This window comes from Bombina bombina, chromosome 2 (genome assembly GCF_027579735.1).
Source record: "Bombina bombina isolate aBomBom1 chromosome 2, aBomBom1.pri, whole genome shotgun sequence".
Classification (NCBI taxonomy): domain Eukaryota; kingdom Metazoa; phylum Chordata; class Amphibia; order Anura; family Bombinatoridae; genus Bombina; species Bombina bombina.
The window spans coordinates 940,582,637-940,604,500 of record NC_069500.1 but is presented as its reverse complement, the minus strand read 5'-3'; positions in this window follow the sequence as shown (position 1 = coordinate 940,604,500).

Sequence of the window (21,864 nt, the reverse complement as noted above, 5' to 3'; positions counted from 1 at the left end):
GCTGATGTATATCCTCCAGCATTTTTATGTAACACATGTTTTAATCCACTCAGATCAATCTAATGCTATTCTTGTTTCTAAGGGTATCACTGCTCCTTCTATTTGTTCTTTAAATGGTAGTTCAACTTTTTCTGCCCCTGGTGTAAAGGACTCCATCTGTTCAATGGTTTCTGAAATGTTTGCAGTTGTGCCACCTTCTAGTAAGCGTAAAAGGCCAGTTCTATATTTGCCTGCTACTAGTTCTAATCATTCTGAGGCTATTGTTTCTGTTAATGTTTCTGATGAGTCCTCAGAATGAGAGGTTTTTTTTCCCTGATGATCCAGAATCTTCCTTTGATCATGAACCAAAATCATCCTCTTTTTGTTTAAAGTTGAACATATTTGTTCTATTTTAAAAGAGGTTTTGCTTACTTTATGGTTTAAAGATCCTGACGGCTGGATTTAGAGTTTTGTCGGTAACGACCCGCGTAGCTAACGCCGGCTTTTTTCTGGCCGCACCATAAAAATAACTCTGGTATTGAGAGTCCACATAAAGGCAGCGTTAGGCTCCAAAAAAGGAGCGTAGAGCATTTTTAACGCCACTCCAACTCTCGATACCAGAGTTGCTTACGGACGCGGCCAGCCTCAAAAACGTGCTCGTGCACGATTCCCCCATAGAAAACAATGGGGCTGTTTGAGCTGAAAAAAAACCTAACACCTGCAAAAAAGCCGCGTTCAGCTCCTAACGCAGCCCCATTGTTTGCTATGCGTAAACACTTCCTAAGTCTGCACCTAACACCCTAACATGTACCCGAGTCTAAACACCCCTAACCTTACACTTATTAACCCCTAATCTGCCGCCCCCGCTATCGCTGACCCCTGCATATTATTTTTAACCCCTAATCTGCCGCTCCGTAAACTGCCGCTACTTACATTATCCTTATGTACCCCTAATCTTCTGCCCCTAACACCGCCGACCCCTATATTATATTAATTAACCCCTAACCTGCCCCCCACAACGTCGCCGCCAACTACCTACACTTATTAACCCCTAATCTGCCGACAGCAAAGCGCCGCTACCTACATTATAGCTATGTACCCCTAATCTGCTGCCCCTAACACCGCCGACCCCTATATTATATTTATTAACCCCTAATCTGCCCCCCTCAACGTCGCCTCCACCTGCCTACACTTATTAACCCCTAATCTGCCGAGCGGAGCTCACCGCTATTCTAATAAATGTATTAACCCCTAAAGCTAAGTCTAACCCTAACACTAACACCCCCCTAACTTAAATATAATTTTAATCTAACGAAATTAATTAACTCTTATTAAATAAATTATTCCTATTTAAAGCTAAATACTTAAAAGGATCCCTGTCAAAAGACACAAGAAAACAGGAGCGCAACTCCGTGCACCAAACAGTACACGGATGATCTAAGTGTAGGTTTAAAACAATTTTAATGGTGATAATATATATAAAAACATCCAAACAAATGATTCCAAACTCACATAATAACCCTCAAACATATGAGGTATGTCAGCACACAAATGAGGGGAATGTATGTCCCACTGCTGGGCTTTTCCTCTCTCTCTCCCAGATTATTCGATAGCCAGCGGGTAAACCCTCTCATAGAAAACGGACCCTCTCTGCTCACAATGCGGTAGACGCTGTACTGCAAATAGCCGGCTCCAGTCCAGGTCCTAACACAAACGTCAGAGTACGTCCTACGTAGCGTAAAGTGGGCGTGGCCTAACGCGTTTCGCGAGGCTCCTCCTCGCTTCGTCAGAGGCAATGCCCACATTGCTTCTTACAGCTTATTTATATCCCTCTATCCTGCATGAGCGATATACATATGCTAATGTCCCAATCTATAGGTAGGCTGTTTCATACCAATGAGATAATCCCTATGGTTATACATGATCCACCTAATCTGATAACAATTAAAATATACATCAAATACATTGCATACAAATTTCATAAAATATCACAGAACTGCTTAATATATAAGAAGTTTTCTAAAACCACAAAGCAAATAAATGTTCAAAGGCTAGTTAAAACAAATACATAAATATAAAAAATATAATTGTGCTTAAGTAATAAGTTAAAAACTCATAAATATAATCTATCTATTTACACCTGCTAAAAAAGGATACAAATATATGGACATACTAATTTTTACTGCCCATTCAGAATTAATCTAAGGAAGAAATATATGATCACTAAAATTGATAGCGCATATTATAAACGATAATAAGATCTAGGGAGACTAAACCCCAGCTGGAATCAGGGCTCCACATATATGGTTATAATTTATTTCTAGAGCCCTGAATAATCTACTATATGTGGAGCCCTGATTCCAGCTGGGGTTTAGTCTCCCTAGATCTCTTAGGAATTTATACTTTGCCTATGAGAGTTTCTATATAAAAGTGTCTAAATAGGTCTTATTTAGTGCCTTATATATATATCTTCATTACTTTATCGTTTATAATATGCGCTATCAATTTTAGTGATCATATATTTCTTCCTTAGATTAATTCTGAATGGGCAGTAAAAATTAGTATGTCCATATATTTGTATCCTTTTTTAGCAGGTGTAAATAGATAGATTATATTTATGAGTTTTTAACTTATTACTTAAGCACAATTATATTTTTTATATTTATGTATTTGTTTTAACTAGCCTTTGAACATTTATTTGCTTTGTGGTTTTAGAAAACTTCTTATATATTAAGCAGTTCTGTGATATTTTATGAAATTTGTATGCAATGTATTTGATGTATATTTTAATTGTTATCAGATTAGGTGGATCATGTATAACCATAGGGATTATCTCATTGGTATGAAACAGCCTACCTATAGATTGGGACATTAGCATATGTATATCGCTCATGCAGGATAGAGGGATATAAATAAGCTGTAAGAAGCAATGTGGGCATTGCCTCTGACGAAGCGAGGAGGAGCCTCGCGAAACGCGTTAGGCCACGCCCACTTTACGCTACGTAGGACGTACTCTGACGTTTGTGTTAGGACCTGGACTGGAGCCGGCTATTTGCAGTACAGCGTCTACCGCATTGTGAGCAGAGAGGGTCCGTTTTCTATGAGAGGGTTTACCCGCTGGCTATCGAATAATCTGGGAGAGAGAGAGGAAAAGCCCAGCAGTGGGACATACATTCCCCTCATTTGTGTGCTGACATACCTCATATGTTTGAGGGTTATTATGTGAGTTTGGAATCATTTGTTTGGATGTTTTTATATATATTATCACCATTAAAATTGTTTTAAACCTACACTTAGATCATCCGTGTACTGTTTGGTGCACGGAGTTGCGCTCCTGTTTTCTTGTGTCTTTTGACAGGGATCCTTTTCAGTTTTGCTACCACGGATTTTACACCAGTGGAATATAAGGAGCAGCAGGACAGTGTGGAGGAAAATTGCGGACTTTTTTCTGAACTATCATTACAAAATACACAGTTTATATCTATCTTTGTTGTATATTAACTTGGTAAGAGTATATATTCTTTCTTCTTTCCAGGAGTAATTATATATGTATATGGGAAATATTTGTGAAATATTTATGATTAAGTATTAGACCCTGGGAATCTAAAGTGTTAATTCATTATTATTTTTTATCCTGCATCTCTAAATAGTGGGTCTATTTGACTCTTTTTTGTTGGCGCTCTTGGATCTTTGTTCTCTTGTTGTTTTTTAGGTGCATGGTCGATGTGGCCAGTTTGCTCTGTTCACATTTGACAGTGCACCTATATGGTGTGTTATACCTAGTGAGCAGCCACAATTGTGTTAATATTAATATTTGCTATTACCCAACTAATTTTACTATACTTTTAAATAACATTAGGTGTATACTCGATATTATATATACTGTCTTAAGGAAAGGTCTTTTTATAAAATGGACACGCCAAGTGTAGAAAATACCATTAGCTTTGGAAAATATTTTGACCCCTCCACCAGAAGCAGATTATTATCCACAACGGGGGATGGGGAGGAGGAAGAGAGAGATCCAAAGTTATTATTTAGAAGGCTAGAGAAACTTAGTAGGTCACAGATTAACTGCTGGTATGATCTAATAACTTTGGAAAACTTTGAAAAATATGGAATTATCCCTAAAGGGTTAAAATTATATAAGAAATCCATATTTGAGTTAGATGAGGTAGAATTCCTTAGTGAATGGGAGGAAGCTATGGATACCTGTTCGAGAAAATTTATTTCTATATTAAAGAGATATAGGGATAAGAAAGTGGAAAAATTGAGTAATGAGATACTACAGATTGAAACAGTCTTAAATGAGTACAAGGATGATGTCCTGTATAAAGAATTAGACATGAGAAATAGAACAGCTCTGAGACTTTTTGAATCTGAAGTTATAAAAAATAAAAAGAAGAAATTACATAATGCCCTATATGGAAATAAAGATAAAGAGATAGGAGAGGAAGATAATAATACTGGAGAGAAAACTGAGGGGACACCTAGGGGAGCAGAGGGAGGGGATGAAAGCTCGGAAAGAACAGGCTATGACAGTAGAAAATTCCATGTTAATGGCCAGCCCAAACATAAGATGAATATGAATAATAGAAATAGCAATAAGAACAAGAGTAAAATGGGAAATAATCAAACGAATAGGGAGAGAAACACACATTCAGAGTGTTATCAATATGATCAGATTGAAGGGGACTGGGGACACAGAGGAAGGAGGAAATCAAGTGTTAATGAACAATACTCCCTATACCCGCAAAAGAATCAAGGTTATTATCAGGAATGGGGTTTAGGGGCCAGACCAAAAAGTAATACACAGAAAGGTCCCTTCACCCATAAGAAAAATGCAGAGGGTGGGAAACAGATTAACACTAATAACAAGAAAGGCCAAAATGTTGGATATAAAGATAAAGAACAGAAAGATATTGGGGGATACTTCCCCTATAGGAAAGAACAAGTAGAAAATCGTTTTTTAGGCCACCCCTCAGAGAACCTGCCTCGAGTAGGGAATCGAAACCCAAAAAGAGGTATAGAACACGAAGAAGAGGATGCAGAGGAGGAGTGGTATATAGAGCCAAAAAACAAAAAAGGGAAAGGGAAGCACTTTTGAGACCCTTTGGGCAGGAGATTTTTAATATATCAGAAAAGGTTTTAACTAAAGATGAAGAGAATCTCCTGAAAAAAGGCCTATCCTTTGCTCCTGATGCAGCCCCCAATGAGTTTGAGTTATATATTGACACAAAGAAATTGATTAGGAAACTCACACTTGCGAGACATTTTAACCTTAGGAATGACAGCAAAAAGGATTATGGCCCCCCAATACAAGGGGATGAGTCATTAATTGTCCCTGAGAGTCTAGAAGATGGAGAGGCTTTAGGGGTTAATGAAACAGGGTTATTAAATATTTTGAACGATCTTGAAGAGGAAGCAAGAAACATACCTGTGAATCACAGTCAGTTAAAGAAAAATTCAGCATTTTACCCTGTTCATTCTAAGGGGAACTTTATCCCAGTATTTGAGAAATTTCTAGAAAAAGAACTAAAAGAGATTTGCCTGAGAGATAGAAAAAGGAAAAGAAACAGATGCAACCTAAACCCAAATGAACGAAAAGCACTAAAGAATCTAAGTGAGACCATGGATATAGTGGTCCGTAGTGCGGATAAGGGTGGGGGGGTTGTAATTCAGGGAAGAAAAGATTATATTAAGGAAGCCCATCGTCTATTAGGTGATTCTGAGACATATAAAACCCTAGAGAAAAATCCGACAGGAAATTTTCTATTAGAATATGAAGAATTAATCAAGACTGGGAAGAGTAATTTGGTTCTAAATAATGTGGAATTTCAGTATTTGGTGGTGGGGAATCCAGTCCTACCTATTTTCTATCATCTCCCCAAAATCCACAAGGGTTTGAGTAACCCGCCGGGGAGACCGATAGTCTCAGGGATTGGAGGCCTCACCACCAAATTGTCTGAATATGTTGATCAAATTTTGAAACCCATGGTTCCATGTTTACGGTCATATGTGAGGGATACAATACATATTTTGGAACTCACGAAAGATATAGAATGGAAACAGGATTTCATTTGGGTCACAATGGATGTTTGTTCGCTGTACACCTCAATCCCACATTTGTTGGGAATCACGGCTGTGAAGTATTTTGCCAATAAAAGCGGATACATAAATGAGACCCAGATGAGTTTCCTAGAGAGGGCTATGGAGTTTATTCTAACTAAAAATTATTTTGTATTTGAAAACAAATATTTCCTCCAAATAAGAGGTACCGCTATGGGTACAAAATTCGCCCCCACGTTTGCGAACCTTTATATGGGGTGGTGGGAGGATCTATTTGTTTTCAGCACAAATAACCCTTTTAAACATAACATAATAGAGTGGTATCGTTATATAGACGACGTGCTCATGATATGGCACGGCTCCAATGAGGATTTGAATAAATTTGTTGAATATACTAATAAGAATTTATTTAACCTAAAATTTACAATGGAATGGAGTAAGGATAGGGTTAACTTTTTAGATCTTGAAATTATACAAGAAAATGGAAGGGTCTACACAAATCTATATAGGAAACCCACTGACACAAACGGATATCTCCATGCCAGCAGTGGCCATCATAATAAATGGCTCAAAAATATCCCCCTAGGACAATTTCAGAGAGCAAGACGTAACTGTACTAAACAGGATGATTATGAAATAGCTGCAGGGGTGATTAGAAATAGATTTTTAGCAAAGGGATACGAGAATAAGGAATTAGTTAAAGTGCAAAATATCGTAGGGAATATGAATAGGGATGATCTTATTGGAGGTAATAATTCGAAAAAGAAGAATCATGATAGTAGTAAAAGGAAGATACAACTTGTAACAAAATTTAATAGAGCATCAAGGGAGATCGAGAAAGCCATGAAAAAACATTGGCCTATTATCATGCAAGATCCAGTATTAAGAGATATTCTGAACGATAGGGGACAAGTTATTTTTAAGAGAAATTCAAATGTTAAAAATAGAATTAGTCCTAGTATGCTGAAGTCGGAGAAATCCACAAATTGGCTAAAGAAAAACTCAGAGGGATTTTTCAAATGTGGTAGGAAGAATTGTAATTGCTGTGCCCATATGGAAAAGAATAATGGTACCTTTGGAAAGAAAAAAGGTGATGATACATTTAAAATCAGATGTATGATGAATTGTAAAACATGCTATGTTGTCTATCTTTTAAGGTGTTCGTGTGACAAAATCTACGTAGGTCGCACGAAACGACCCGTGAAGACCAGATTTAACGAGCACCTGAGAAACATAGAGAACGGTTTAGATAATCATGGTGTACCAGCACACTTTCTTGAAGCCCATGATGGCGATAAAACAGGTTTGAGTGTCTTAGCAATTGAACATGTAAAAAACCCCATTAGGGGAGGAGATAGATTACTTCTTTTAAGGCAACGGGAGACCTACTGGATCCACAAGCTTGAAGCTGTGGGTCCAGGAGGTATGAATAGAGACATAGATTTAGCAGCATTTCTGGATACATGATCAATATTTAGCTTCCTCTCAAGGGTATTTTTAGTCAATTTTACGTCTTTTAGCCCCCTAATAGAAATTTACCTCTTCTAGTAACTATGTTCCTATATGTATAATGTATCTCTAAAGGGAAAGTAGATTATTCAGGGCTCTAGAAATAAATTATAACCATATATGTGGAGCCCTGATTCCAGCTGGGGTTTAGTCTCCCTAGATCTCTTAGGAATTTATACTTTGCCTATGAGAGTTTCTATATAAAAGTGTCTAAATAGGTCTTATTTAGTGCCTTATATATATATCTTCATTACTTTATCGTTTATAATATGCGCTATCAATTTTAGTGATCATATATTTCTTCCTTAGATTAATTCTGAATGGGCAGTAAAAATTAGTATGTCCATATATTTGTATCCTTTTTTAGCAGGTGTAAATAGATAGATTATATTTATGAGTTTTTAACTTATTACTTAAGCACAATTATATTTTTTATATTTATGTATTTGTTTTAACTAGCCTTTGAACATTTATTTGCTTTGTGGTTTTAGAAAACTTCTTATATATTAAGCAGTTCTGTGATATTTTATGAAATTTGTATGCAATGTATTTGATGTATATTTTAATTGTTATCAGATTAGGTGGATCATGTATAACCATAGGGATTATCTCATTGGTATGAAACAGCCTACCTATAGATTGGGACATTAGCATATGTATATCGCTCATGCAGGATAGAGGGATATAAATAAGCTGTAAGAAGCAATGTGGGCATTGCCTCTGACGAAGCGAGGAGGAGCCTCGCGAAACGCGTTAGGCCACGCCCACTTTACGCTACGTAGGACGTACTCTGACGTTTGTGTTAGGACCTGGACTGGAGCCGGCTATTTGCAGTACAGCGTCTACCGCATTGTGAGCAGAGAGGGTCCGTTTTCTATGAGAGGGTTTACCCGCTGGCTATGGAATAATCTGGGAGAGAGAGAGGAAAAGCCCAGCAGTGGGACATACATTCCCCTCATTTGTGTGCTGACATACCTCATATGTTTGAGGGTTATTATGTGAGTTTGGAATCATTTGTTTGGATGTTTTTATATATATTATCACCATTAAAATTGTTTTAAACCTACACTTAGATCATCCGTGTACTGTTTGGTGCACGGAGTTGCGCTCCTGTTTTCTTGTGTCTTTTGACAGGGATCCTTTTCAGTTTTGCTACCACGGATTTTACACCAGTGGAATATAAGGAGCAGCAGGACAGTGTGGAGGAAAATTGCGGACTTTTTTCTGAACTATCATTACAAAATACACAGTTTATATCTATCTTTGTTGTATATTAACTTGGTAAGAGTATATATTCTTTCTTCTTTCCAGGAGTAATTATATATGTATATGGGAAATATTTGTGAAATATTTATGATTAAGTATTAGACCCTGGGAATCTAAAGTGTTAATTCATTATTATTTTTTATCCTGCATCTCTAAATAGTGGGTCTATTTGACTCTTTTTTGTTGGCGCTCTTGGATCTTTGTTCTCTTAAAGCTAAATACTTACCTGTAAAATAAATCCTAATATAGCTACAATATAAATTATAATTACATTGTAGCTATTTTAGGATTAATATTTATTTTACAGGCAACTTTGTAATTATTTTAACCAGGTACAATAGCTATTAAATAGTTAAGAACTATTTAATAGTTATCTAGTTAAAATAATTACAAAATTACCTGTAAAATAAATCCTAACCTAAGTTACAATTAAACCTAACACTATACTATCATTAAATTAATTAAATAAAATACCTACAATTACCTACAATTAAACCTAACACTACACTATCAATACATTAATTAAATACAATATCTACAAATAACTACAATGAAATAAACTAACTAAAGTACAAAAAATAAAAAAGAACTAAGTTACAAAAAATAAAAAAATATTTACAAACATAAGAAAAATATTACAACAATTTTAAACTAATTACACCTACTCTAAGCCCCCTAATAAAATAACAAAGCCCCCCAAAATAAAAAATGCCCTACCCTATTCTAAATTACTAAAGTTAAAAGCTCTTTTACCTTACCAGCCCTGAACAGGGCCCTTTGCGGGGCATGCCCCAAGAAGTTCAGCTCTTTTGCCTGTAAAAAAAAACATACAATACCCCCCCCCAACATTTCAACCCACCACCCACATACCCCTAATCTAACCCAAACCCCCCTTAAATAAACCTAACACTAAGCCCCTGAAGATCTTCCTACCTTGTCTTCACCATACCAGGTTCACCGATCGGTCCAGAAGAGCTCCTCCGATGTCCTGATCCAAGCCCAAGCGGGGGGCTGAAGATGTCCATGATCCGGTAGAAGTCTTCATCCAAGCGGGGCAGAAGAGGTCTTCCATCCGATTGAAGTCTTCATCCAGGCGGCATCTTCTATCGACATCCATCTGGAGCGGAGCGGCAGCATCCTGAAGACCTCCGACGCGGAACATCCATCCTGGCCGACGACTGAACGACGAATGACGGTTCCTTTAAATGACGTCATCCAAGATGGCGTCCCTCGAATTCCTATTGGCTGATAGGATTCTATCAGCCAATCGGAATTAAGGTAGGAATATTCTGATTGGCTGATGGAATCAGCCAATCAGAATCAATTTCAATCCGATTGGCTGATCCGATCAGCCAATCAGATTGAGCTTGCATTCTATTGGCTGATCGGAACAGCCAATAGAATGCGAGCTCAATCTTATTGGCTGATTGGATCAGCCAATCGGATTGAACTTGATTCTGATTGGCTGATTCCATCAGCCAATCAGAATATTCCTACCTTAATTCCGATTGGCTGATAGAATCCTATCAGCCAATCGGAATTCGAGGGATGCCATCTTGGATGACGTCATTTAAAGGAACCGTCATTCGTCGTTCAGTCGTCGGCCAGGATGGATGTTCCGCGTCGGAGGTCTTCAGGATGCTGCCGCTCCGCTCCAGATGGATGTCGATAGAAGATGCCGCCTGGATGAAGACTTCAATCGGATGGAAGACCTCTTCTGCCCCGCTTGGATGAAGACTTCAATCGGATGGAAGACCTCTTCTGCCCCGCTTGGATGAAGACTTCTACCGGATCATGGACATCTTCAGCCCCCCGCTTGGGCTTGGATCAGGACATCGGAGGAGCTCTTCTGGACCGATCGGTGAACCTGGTATGGTGAAGACAAGGTAGGAAGATCTTCAGGGGCTTAGTGTTAGGTTTATTTAAGGGGGGTTTGGGTTAGATTAGCGGTATGTGGGTGGTGGGTTGTAATGTTGGGGGGGGTATTGTATGTTTTTTTTTACAGGCAAAAGAGCTGAACTTCTTGGGGCATGCCCCGCAAAGGGCCCTGTTCAGGGCTGGTAAGGTAAAAGAGCTTTTAACTTTAGTAATTTAGAATAGGGTAGGGCATTTTTTATTTTGGGGGGCTTTGTTATTTTATTAGGGGGCTTAGAGTAGGTGTAATTAGTTTAAAATTGTTGTAATATTTTTCTTATGTTTGTAAATATTTTTTTATTTTTTGTAACTTAGTTCTTTTTTATTTTTTGTACTTTATTTAGTTTATTTCATTGTAGTTATTTGTAGATATTGTATTTAATTAATGTATTGATAGTGTAGTGTTAGGTTTAATTGTAGGTAATTGTAGGTATTTTATTTAATTAATTTATTGATAGTGTAGTGTTAGGTTTAATTGTAACTTAGGTTAGGATTTATTTTACAGGTAATTTTGTAATTATTTTAACTAGGTAACTATTAAATAGTTCTTAACTATTTAATAGCTATTGTACCTGGTTAAAATAATTACAAAGTTGCCTGTAAAATAAATATTAATCCTAAAATAGCTACAATGTAATTATAATTTATATTGTAGCTATATTAGGATTTATTTTACAGGTAAGTATTTAGCTTTAAATAGGAATAATTTATTTAATAAGAGTTAATTAATTTAGTTAGATTAAAATTATATTTAATTTAGGGGGGTGTTAGTGTTAGGGTTAGACTTAGCTTTAGGGGTTAATACATTTATTAGAATAGCGGTGAGCTCCGGTCGGCAGATTAGGGGTTAATAATTGAAGTTAGGTGTCGGCGATGTTATGGAGGGCAGATTAGGGGTTAATACTATTTATTATAGGGTTAGTGAGGCGGATTAGGGGTTAATAACTTTATTATAGTAGTGGTGCGGTCCGCTCGGCAGATTAGGGGTTAATAAGTGTAGGCAGGTGGAGGCGACGTTGAGGGGGGCAGATTAGGGGTTAATAAATATAATATGGGGGTCGGCGGTGTTAGGGGCAGCAGATTAGGGGTACATAGCTATAATGTAGGTGGCGGCGCTTTGCGGTCGGCAGATTAGGGGTTAATAAGTGTAGGTAGTTGGCGGCGACGTTGTGGGGGGCAGGTTAGGGGTTAATAAATATAATATAGGGGTCGGCGGTGTTAGGGGCAGCAGATTAGGGGTACATAAGTATAACGTAGGTGGCGGTCGGCAGATTAGGGGTTAAAAAAATGTAATCGAGTGGCGGCGATGTGGGGGGACCTCGGTTTAGGGGTACATAGGTAGTTTATGTACTTTAGAGTACAGTAGTTAAGAGCTTTATGAACCGGCGTTAGCCCAGAAAGCTCTTAACTACTGACTTTTTTCTGCGGCTGGAGTTTTGTCGTTAGATTTCTAATGCTCACTTCAGACACGACTCTAAATACCGGAGTTAGAAAGATCCCATTGAAAAGATAGGATACGCAAATGACGTAAGGGGATCTGCAGTATGGAAAAGTCGCGGCTGAAAAGTGAGCGTTAGACCCTTTTTTGAGTGACTCCAAATACCGGAGTTAGCCTAAAACCAGCGTTAGGAGCCTCTAACGCTGGTTTTCACGGCTAACGCCAAACTCCAAATCTAGGCCTACGGTAGCTGGAAATAAATCAACTAATTGTTGAGATTACATTTTTATGCTTTTGCTTGAAATCCCAGAGGTTTTTCCTGTCCCTGATGCTGTCTTGGAGATAGTTTCTAGGGAACGGTCTAAACCAGGTAATCCTTTTCATCCTTCTGCACTGCAAGGTTTAAGAAAATGTATCCCTTACCTACTTTTAATATTGAGCGTTGGGAGACTGTGCCTAAGGTAGATGGGGCCATTTCTACTTTGGCTAAGCTTACTACTATTCTTCTGGAAGATAGTACTTCTTTTAAAGACCCTTTAGATCGGTCCTTCACTTTCAAAGAAGGACCTTTTTGAAAGCAGGTTATTTATTTGGGATTGATTAAATGTGCTAATACTTTCCTGTTGTATTTGACATTATCATTAAGATTAATACCAAGAGTATGTCTTTGGCAGCTTTTTCCAGAAGATATTTATGGTTAAAATCATGGTCTGCTGATATGGTTTCTAAATCTGGGCTATTATCTATTTATTTTCAAGAAAATAAGTTGTTTGGCACTGATTTAGATTCTATTATTTCTACTGTTACTAGAGGTAAATTAGTTTTTCTTCCTCAGGACAAGAAGTCCAGGGGTATATCTAAGGCTTCCAATCGTTTTCATTCATTTTGTCAGAACAGGGAACACAAATCTGATTCTTCCTCTCAAAAACAAGGCTCCTCTGGATCTGCCTGGAAACCGAGTTCAAATTGGAACAGTCCATGACGTTTACCCCTACTTCCAAGTCTACATGAAGGTATTTTCCTCAATCCAGTGATTCTGGTAGGGGGCAGACTGTGCCTTTTTAAGGAAGTCTGGCTTCAGTCTGTTACAGATTCCTAGGTAGTAACATAGTGTCTCAGGGTCATCAGAGAGGTTTCAGAACAAGGCCTCCAAGAGGAAGGTTTATTCTGTCCAATGTTCCAAATAATCTGTTGAAGGCCCATTTTTTCAGTCAGTTTCGGATATAGAAACTATGCAAGTGTTTGTTCCAGTTCCATTATTGGAACATGGGAGGGGATTTTATTCACATCTCTTCAATGTTCCAAAGAAGGAGGGAACTTTCAGACCAGTTTTGGATCTAAAAGCCCCGAACAAGTTTGTCAGCATTCATACTTTCAAAATGGAGACTATTCAAACTATTTTGCCTCTTGTTCAGCAAGGTCAGTTTATGTTCACAATAGATTTCAAGGATACTTACCTTCATGTTCCCATTCACATGGAACTTTATCATTTTCTGAAGTTTGCATTTCTAGACAGGTATTTTAAGTTTGTTGCTCTGCCTTCTGGTGTGGCTACAGCTCAGAAAATGTTCTCAAATGTTCTGGGTACCCTTCTGTCTGTGATCAGAACTCTATTGCAGTGTTTCCCTATCTGGACGATATCTTGGTTCAAGCTCCATCTTTACATTTAGCAGAATCTCCCACCAATAGACTGTTGTTGTTTCTTCAACAGCATGGTTGGAAGATCAATTTTCAAAAGAGTTCTTTGGTTCCTCAGACAATGGTTACTTTTCTGGGGGTTCAGATAGATTCATTTTCCATGAGACTTTCTTTAACAGATACAAGAATGATTGAAGTTGGTTTCAGCCTGTCAAAAACTTCAGTCTCTTTCTTTTCCCTCAGTTGCTTTTTGTATGGAGGTATTAGGTCTCATGATTACTGTATCGGATACTATTCTGTTTGCTCATTTTCACATGAGGCCTCTTCAGCTTTGCATGCTCTGACAATGGTGCAGGGATCATTCTCAGCTGTCTCAGGAGAACTTTATGGATCACAGAACAGGTCAGTCCCTGTCTTGGTGGCTAAATGTATTAACTTATTATGCAGGGAGCTTCTTTTGCTCATCCTACTTGGACTGTGATCACTACAGATGCAAGTCTTTCAAGTTGAGGAGCTGTCTGGGGGTCTCTGAGAGCACAGGGGGGTTGGCCTTTGTTGAAAAGGGAGTCTTTTCTCGGTTTTCAATCAGACAATATCACAGCAGTGGCTTATATCAATCATCAAGGGGGAGCTTGTTATTCCATAGCTATGAGGGAAGTGTCTCAAATTCTCTTATGGCAGAAGCCAATTGTTGAATTTCTGTTCTTCATATTCCAGGAGGAATCAGCTGGGAAGCAGATTTTCTCAGTAATCAGTTGCTCCATCCAGGTGAATGGTCTGTCCATCATGATATTTTCTTTCAGAATATGGGTCTCCCAGAGATAGATCTGATGTCTTCATGGTTAAACAACAAACTTCCCAGGAACTTTGCAAGGTGCAGGATCCCCAGGCTGAGTTTGTGGATGGTCTTGTAGCTCCTTGGTTCTTTCAACTTGTCTATGAGAATCTTCCTCTGGTTCTTCTTCCCAGGGTAATTTCCAAGATCAGGCAAGAGGAATCCTCAGTAATTATTAGGATTGCACTTATACCATTTTTTTAAGACCGAGTACAAGTACCTATACTTGTTTTCAAATACTCGCCGATACCAATTACCGATACTTTTTTTTTTTTAATGTCATGTGACAGTTAACAAAGCACAATACTGACTAATTATTTAAGATTCCTTCTTTATAGTTATGAAGGACTGTAACTTAAAAAACATTATGAAATAATAAAACAGTTTTATTTGTCATAAAGTTCCCAGAACATGTTTATAAATAAAAATATTACAATAAAATATATTAATAACAACAAATATAAAATCACAACCAACCAAAAGTGCAATACAGTAAAAAATAGAATAGTAGTAAAAATAGAACAGTGCACTGTTTAATCATGGGGAACAACACTATAGGCTAAATTACATTTGACTGGTAGGTTTTACCAATGCTATGCTAAAGTCTATGGAGTTGGAAATTTGAACAAAGCATTGATAAAGCTTACCAATCAAATGTAATCTAAATTTAGTCCTATAATTGCAGGATGAGTGTTCATTGGAATTAACTTAATTTTTGCCATGAGTACTCTTCCTGCAATTATATAAGCTAACCTATGGATGTTCCTCAGAGTACAGTATGTTTTGAACATCATTGTGCAAGATGAGAACTAGCAGTTAAAAAGGCAATTTAGCAATTAGAATAATTTTTCAAAAGTTAGTGGCAAGTTCTTTTTAAGGAACAGAACAGAAGCCTCTCTGCATGTTCAGCTATAAGTCTGTTTTTGCTATCAGTAAGGAGGTTTGACTCTAAGTTGAACAGTCTTTCACTTTCCACACTACTGCATGTGGCAGAAAGATATTTTTGGACCATTTTAGCCAGAGCTAGAAATCGCAGTTTATTAACTGACCAGTACTTCAGGGGTTTGTCTGAACGAGGTACAGTGATCTCTCCTACAATAATACAAATAATAACAGCAATTTCTATTGGCAGAACAGTAGTAAACAATTTTTATTTTAGTCTCCACCTCAGCTTAAAATGAAATGGGAACATGCAGTTTGAAAAAACGCCACAAGATAGCATATGGGTAGGAAGTGGAGGTATCGGTATAAGTATTGGTACATTTGCACGAGTACAAGTACTCATGCAAATACTTGGAAGTATCAGTATCGGTGCAACCCTAGTAATTATGATTGCTCCAGCTTGGCCTCACAGGGTTGGTTCAGATATCCAGTTGCAAGCCTTGGCCTCTTCCTCTATGGACAAACCTTCTGTCTCAAGGTCTGTTTTTTCCATCCAGATCTCAAGTCTATAAGCTTAATGGCTTGGAGATTGAATGGTTTGTTAATAGACATATAGGTTTTTCAGATTCTGTGGTTGAGACTTTGATCCAGGCTCCTAAGCCCGTGACTAGGAAAATGTATCAAAAGGTCTGGAATGCCTTCATTTCCTGGTGTTTGGATCATGGTTTTAACTAGCATTCTTTCAGAATTCCTAGGATTCTGAAGTTTTTACAGGATGGTAAACCTCCTTCCTAATATTCATGTTTTTTAGGCTTTGGCCTGTTATTAAGCAAATGTATCCACCATGGAATCTAAATTTGGTTATGAAGGTTCTGAAGGCACGTTTGAGCCTATGCATAAGGTGGATATTAAGCTTCTTTCTTGGAAAGTTTTGTTTCTTTTGGCTATCATTGCTTCTAGAAGAGTTTGTCTGTTCTTTCTTGCAATTCTCTTTATCTATTTTTTCACCAGGATAAGGCAGTGTTGAGAACCAAGTTTGACTTCTTTCCTAAGGTTGTGTCTTTAGACTATATAAGTTGGGAAATTGTTGTCCCTTCTTTGTGTCCTAATCCTAAGAATTCTTTAGAAAAGCTTCTTCACAATTTGGATGTTGTTAGAGCCTTGAAGTATTAGGTTGAAGGTACTACTACTAAGGATTTCAGACAAACTTCTAGTTAGTTTGTCCATTTTCTGGTTCCAAAAGAGGGCAGAAATCTACTGGTGTTTCTTTGGCTTCTTGGTTGAAACCTTTGATACATAAAGCTTACTTGGAGGTGGGACAACCTCCACCTAACCGGATTACTGCTCATTTTACTAGATCAATTGCCACTTCTTGTGCTTTCAAGAATGAGGATTCTGTTGACCAAATTTGCAACCACTTGGTCTTCTTTGCAGACTTTTACTAAATTCTAATATTTTGATCTTTTTGCTTCTTCTGAGGCAGCCTTTGGTAGAAAAGTCCTTCAGGCAGTAGTCTCAGCATAATTTTTTGTTTTGTGTCTGTAGGTCATTTAAAGTGCATGTTAAAAAAAGAACTTCCAATTTATTTTTTGTATTCTATTTGGGTTGTGTATTTAGGTTTCTCTATGAAAAAATATGTTATTTTTATCCTATCTTTATTTTTAATTACTTGTGGACTCCACAGCTTGGGTATTAGTTCCCAGGAGTTATGGATTGTGGACTCTCACCACCTGTATAAAAGAAAACATAATGTATGCTTACCTGATAAATTAATTTCTTTCATGATGGTAAGAGTCCATAGGACCCTACCCTGTTTATTTTCTGGTGATGGTTCATATTTTACCTGCTCCTATTATTTTGCTCTTATTAATTATTCCTACCACTTTTGCTTGGCTATATGTCAGACTAGTTTAGCAGTGAGGTGGGAGGGGTTTTTATAGAGCTCTTAGGGTTTGGGAATCATTGTCTCCTCCTAGTGGTAGGGAAGACTAATTCCCAGCAGTAATGGATCGTGGACTCTCACCACCATGAAAGAAAAGAACATCAGATAAGCATAAATTATGTTTTATCCCCACTTTTCTGAGCAATCAAATCCATTTTGTGGCATTGCACTATTGCTAGTATATAACTATAAAATATAGCTAAAGTCAGTGTTAAGTTGAAAACATCTGGTGAGCCAACAAGGGTCATATGTGTAGCCACCAATCAGCAGCTAGCTCTCAGTAGTACTTTGCTACTCCTGAGCATGTGAACTAGGTCATTTTGATAAAATAACTAAAGTGAGAAGTATCTTTAAAAAGGCATGTTCCTTCTGAATCATGAAAGTTTAATTTTGACTTTCATGTCCCTTTATTTAAAATATTGCTTAACTTCAAAATTTCACTGAAGAAATCATGTCAGTTTTGATATACAGGAAACAACGTCACTGCTGTCTGAATAAAGACATTTAAATTAGCACAATATCCTGGTTTCATTATGAGGTAACAGCCACAGTAATAAACTAATTTTCAAGAACAACCAGTTCACAGTTGCTTCTCTCATTGTAAAAGGACAATTGATTCAGGAAAAAACACATCAGGAATCCATTAAAAAATAAAACATATTACTCATTTGAAAGCTGTAGTTGTACATATTTAAAAAATTGTGTGCATGTTTCTAAGAAAGTGTTAAGTAAAAGCTGTCTAAATTTCAGGTGAAACTAACAGGAAGCACATGATTATATCCATAATACATATGAACAGTAGCAGATCTATTCAAAAGAGGGCGAACATTTTTTTGCCCCTCAAAGGTAACTTAGTAGTAAGCAATATTAATAATATACATGCTGCTCTATATAATAATGTTGAGAATCGATGAGATAGAGAGATAGCTAGATAGATACAGTGGTCAAGTCTGACAGGAATACATGGGATCGGAGTTCATGCATTAATTTTGCAGGTGGAACTAAGTTCACCCTGGACAGAGAATAGAAACGCTTCTGTAAACACTACTACTGCTGGTGGGAGGAGCTGGAGCACAGTTTGGTTAGAGGGATAGTGTGATCCTCTAGTAATGGGCTATAACAATTCCTACAATACACTAAATGCAACCCTGTCCTGCTGTGTGATCAACCCACACTGTGTGGAACACATGGCGCTTACATTTCTGCGTGGATTGCTCTGGAGTTTTATAGCTCCCCTCAGCAGAAATAGGACTATTGCACCTTAAGTGGGTGAGACTCTGTGACAGAGGAGAAATCTGGAGTTGCTGTCAGACATGGAGGTCTCAGCCCACCCTGGAAAGAAAGGAGGGTGTGAGGAACAGGAGCTAAGCTGACTATGCACTATTTGAGTTAAAAACAAATTATGAACACCCTGGATCTTGACATTTACATGTGGGCTGGAGCTGTTAATCTTCCCGGTCAGAAGAGAACTGGGAGATTGAAATTCTCCACCTAAGAGGTGGCAAACAGGGCAGGGAAGCAGCGATTTAATGACTGCACAAGTGAACCTTCAGTCAAAGGGGAGAGATAAATCGAGCCCTAAAACAACAGGCATTTGTTTGTGTCTAGTTTAGTTATTTTAAAGTTGTTTAAAAAATGCTCAGCTTTTTAGTAAAGAAAAAATGTGCTCAGCAACCAGGGAAGAGTCATATCCTTCCAGCTTTCTCTCTGATTGGAATTTCTTTTAGTTCTTCCAGAGATAGCTGGGATGAGGTTTGCAAGGGAAATAAATATGTACACACAAAGGAAAATAGTCCCTGCAATTAAAGGTGTTTGTGAAACATCTTGTAGTAGGATACGCCCAATTACTTTATTTTATATACCAAAAGTATGTGCAGTCTGTTTATCTATGTTGGTGTCTGTAGTTCTATCAATTTATGGTCAGCAGGACAGATTCTCTGCAGAATGCTGACCTGTGCAAGATAATGTATTTGCTGCAGATTCAACCGTACCAGTTTCATCCCAAAGTACAAGGTGACCTGTTTTGCTTTCAATGTTACTGTGTCCTCACGCCTCCTGCTTCCTCTGCCAATGTTACTACTTTTGTTACACACATTTCCCCTCCCTCACCTAGGCATGTACACAGTGTGCATCAGGTGTGCCTAGCTACCTAATGGAGGAGTGATTTTTATACATGCAGTTAGCAGGGCCACCTCTGCTCTGTTTGCTGCTCTGCCGCCCTATGTTCTCTCTGTACTCCAGAACAGCAGACAGGAAGTGGGGCAATGGCAGTTCTGCTTCAGAGAACGGAAAGCTCTCAAACTCACATATCATCAGCTCTTCCTCTAGCTTCAGCTCCTAGCGTTGAAGAAAAAGAAGAGATCCCAACAACATCTCTTTTCCACTAGGGCCAGCTGATCTAAATCTTTCCACTCTGGTGAGTTGATCTAAGAAGTCTCGTCGGTACTGAGAGGTTCTTCAAAGAATTTTAGCAATGCAAATTTTAGCTTGAGAGTTGTTTATCCCATTATGTTCAGTGTGTGTAGAAGGACAAGATTTTGATCATCAGACCCTTTTATCTGAAGAAGAAAACAAAATTCAGGTTTCAAGCTGAAACACTGGTGTCAAATACCCTCCTTTGCCAAGATAGCCATGACATGGCAATGAATTAAATGTTGTGGAAGGATCATTGAAGTCAAAAGTATACTGGGACTATATAGTTTCCGTATAATTTTATGACATGTTGCAATGTAAAGTATTTTAGTACCCAAAAAAAAAAAAAATAGAGAAAAAGCTGCTTTAGTTTTTTTTTTTTCAATGCCTAGATTACAACTGGAAATAACATGCTATCTAGCCCTTGAAAGTTTAGTTATTACTTTACTGTCCCTTTATATGTGACCATATCAGAAATTTAGCTTTGTTGCAAAAATAAGCAATAATGTAATATCCGCATAATCCATACAATTATATACAAATACTGCTGCATATAAATAAATGTATAAAGTCAATTTTCAGTTAGTCATACCATAGTGACAGTACATTTAAATACCTGTAATGTTTTAATTACATTCAACTTGGCTTTTAACATCTTTATTACCAGTGCAAAGAGAATAAACTTTTTAAATAGCTTTTATCCCTTAATCACTTCCTCTCATGCTTCTAATGCTTGCAGACAAAAGAAATGAGTGTCTCTGTAATATAAAACTCATAGTACATAATAACAGTAGAAAGAAAGTATACACAAATCTCAGCAGGTAGGCTTCTTAGTGGTAATAACAAGCCCTCAAGCCTAGAAAAATATTCTAACAGAAAAAATCAGAAAATGCAAAGAAAAACATATACATTTTGTATTTTCTTTTCAGTGTAATGTGTGGCATTGAGAACACTTCATTACCAGAAACAGAAGATTAAAGGGACATGAAACTCAAAAAAATAATTTTTTGATTCAGATAGAGAATACAATTGTAAACAACATTCCAATTTACTTCTATTACTTAATTTGCTTCATTCTTCACATATCCTTTGTTAACAAATAGCAATGTACATGGGTTGAGCCAATCAGACGAGGCATCTATGAGCAACCACCAATCAGAAACTACTGGGCTTATTTAGATATGTTTTTTAACAAAGGATATCAAAAGAATGAAGCAAATTAGAAAATAGTAAATAAATTGGAAAGCTGTTTGCATGCTCTTTCTGAATCATGAAAGAAAGAAATTTGGGTTTCATGTCCCTTTAACATTGTAAACATGAAAAAACTCCACTTACCAAAACAAAATTTATGCTTACCTGATAAATTAATTTCTTCCATGATGGTGAGAGTCCACAATCCATTACGTAGGGGACTCACTTCCCAGCCACAACAAGGAGGCAAAGATTCCCCAAAGACGCTGGTAGAGATGCAGCCCCAGATCTGCACCCCTACCTGCAGCCACTAAACTTGTATGCCAGGAACTGAGCAAAATTGCAAGATGCGCTGTGAGTATAAACCTCGCTATGTGGTTTCCCTTTGCTCAGCTGGTTCCCAAATGATGTGGCCCTGCACTGAGCGGCCCTGATTGGAACAGCCAATAGAATGTGAGCTCAATCCTATTGGCTGATTGGATAAGCCAATAGGATTGAACTTCAATCCTATTGGCTGATTGCATCAGCCAATAGGATTTTTTCTACCTTAATTCCGATTGGCTGATAGAATTCTATCAGCCAATCGGAATTGAAGGGACGCCATCTTGGATGACGTCATTTAAAGGAACCTTCATTCCAGAAGAGCCGTCGGAATGGACCCGCTCCGCGCCGGATGGATGAAGATAGAAGATGCCGTCTGGATGAAGACTTCTGCCCGTCTGGAGGACCACTTCGCCCGGCTTGGATGAAGACTTCTCCCGGCTTCGTTGAGGACTTCGGCCCGGTTGGGTG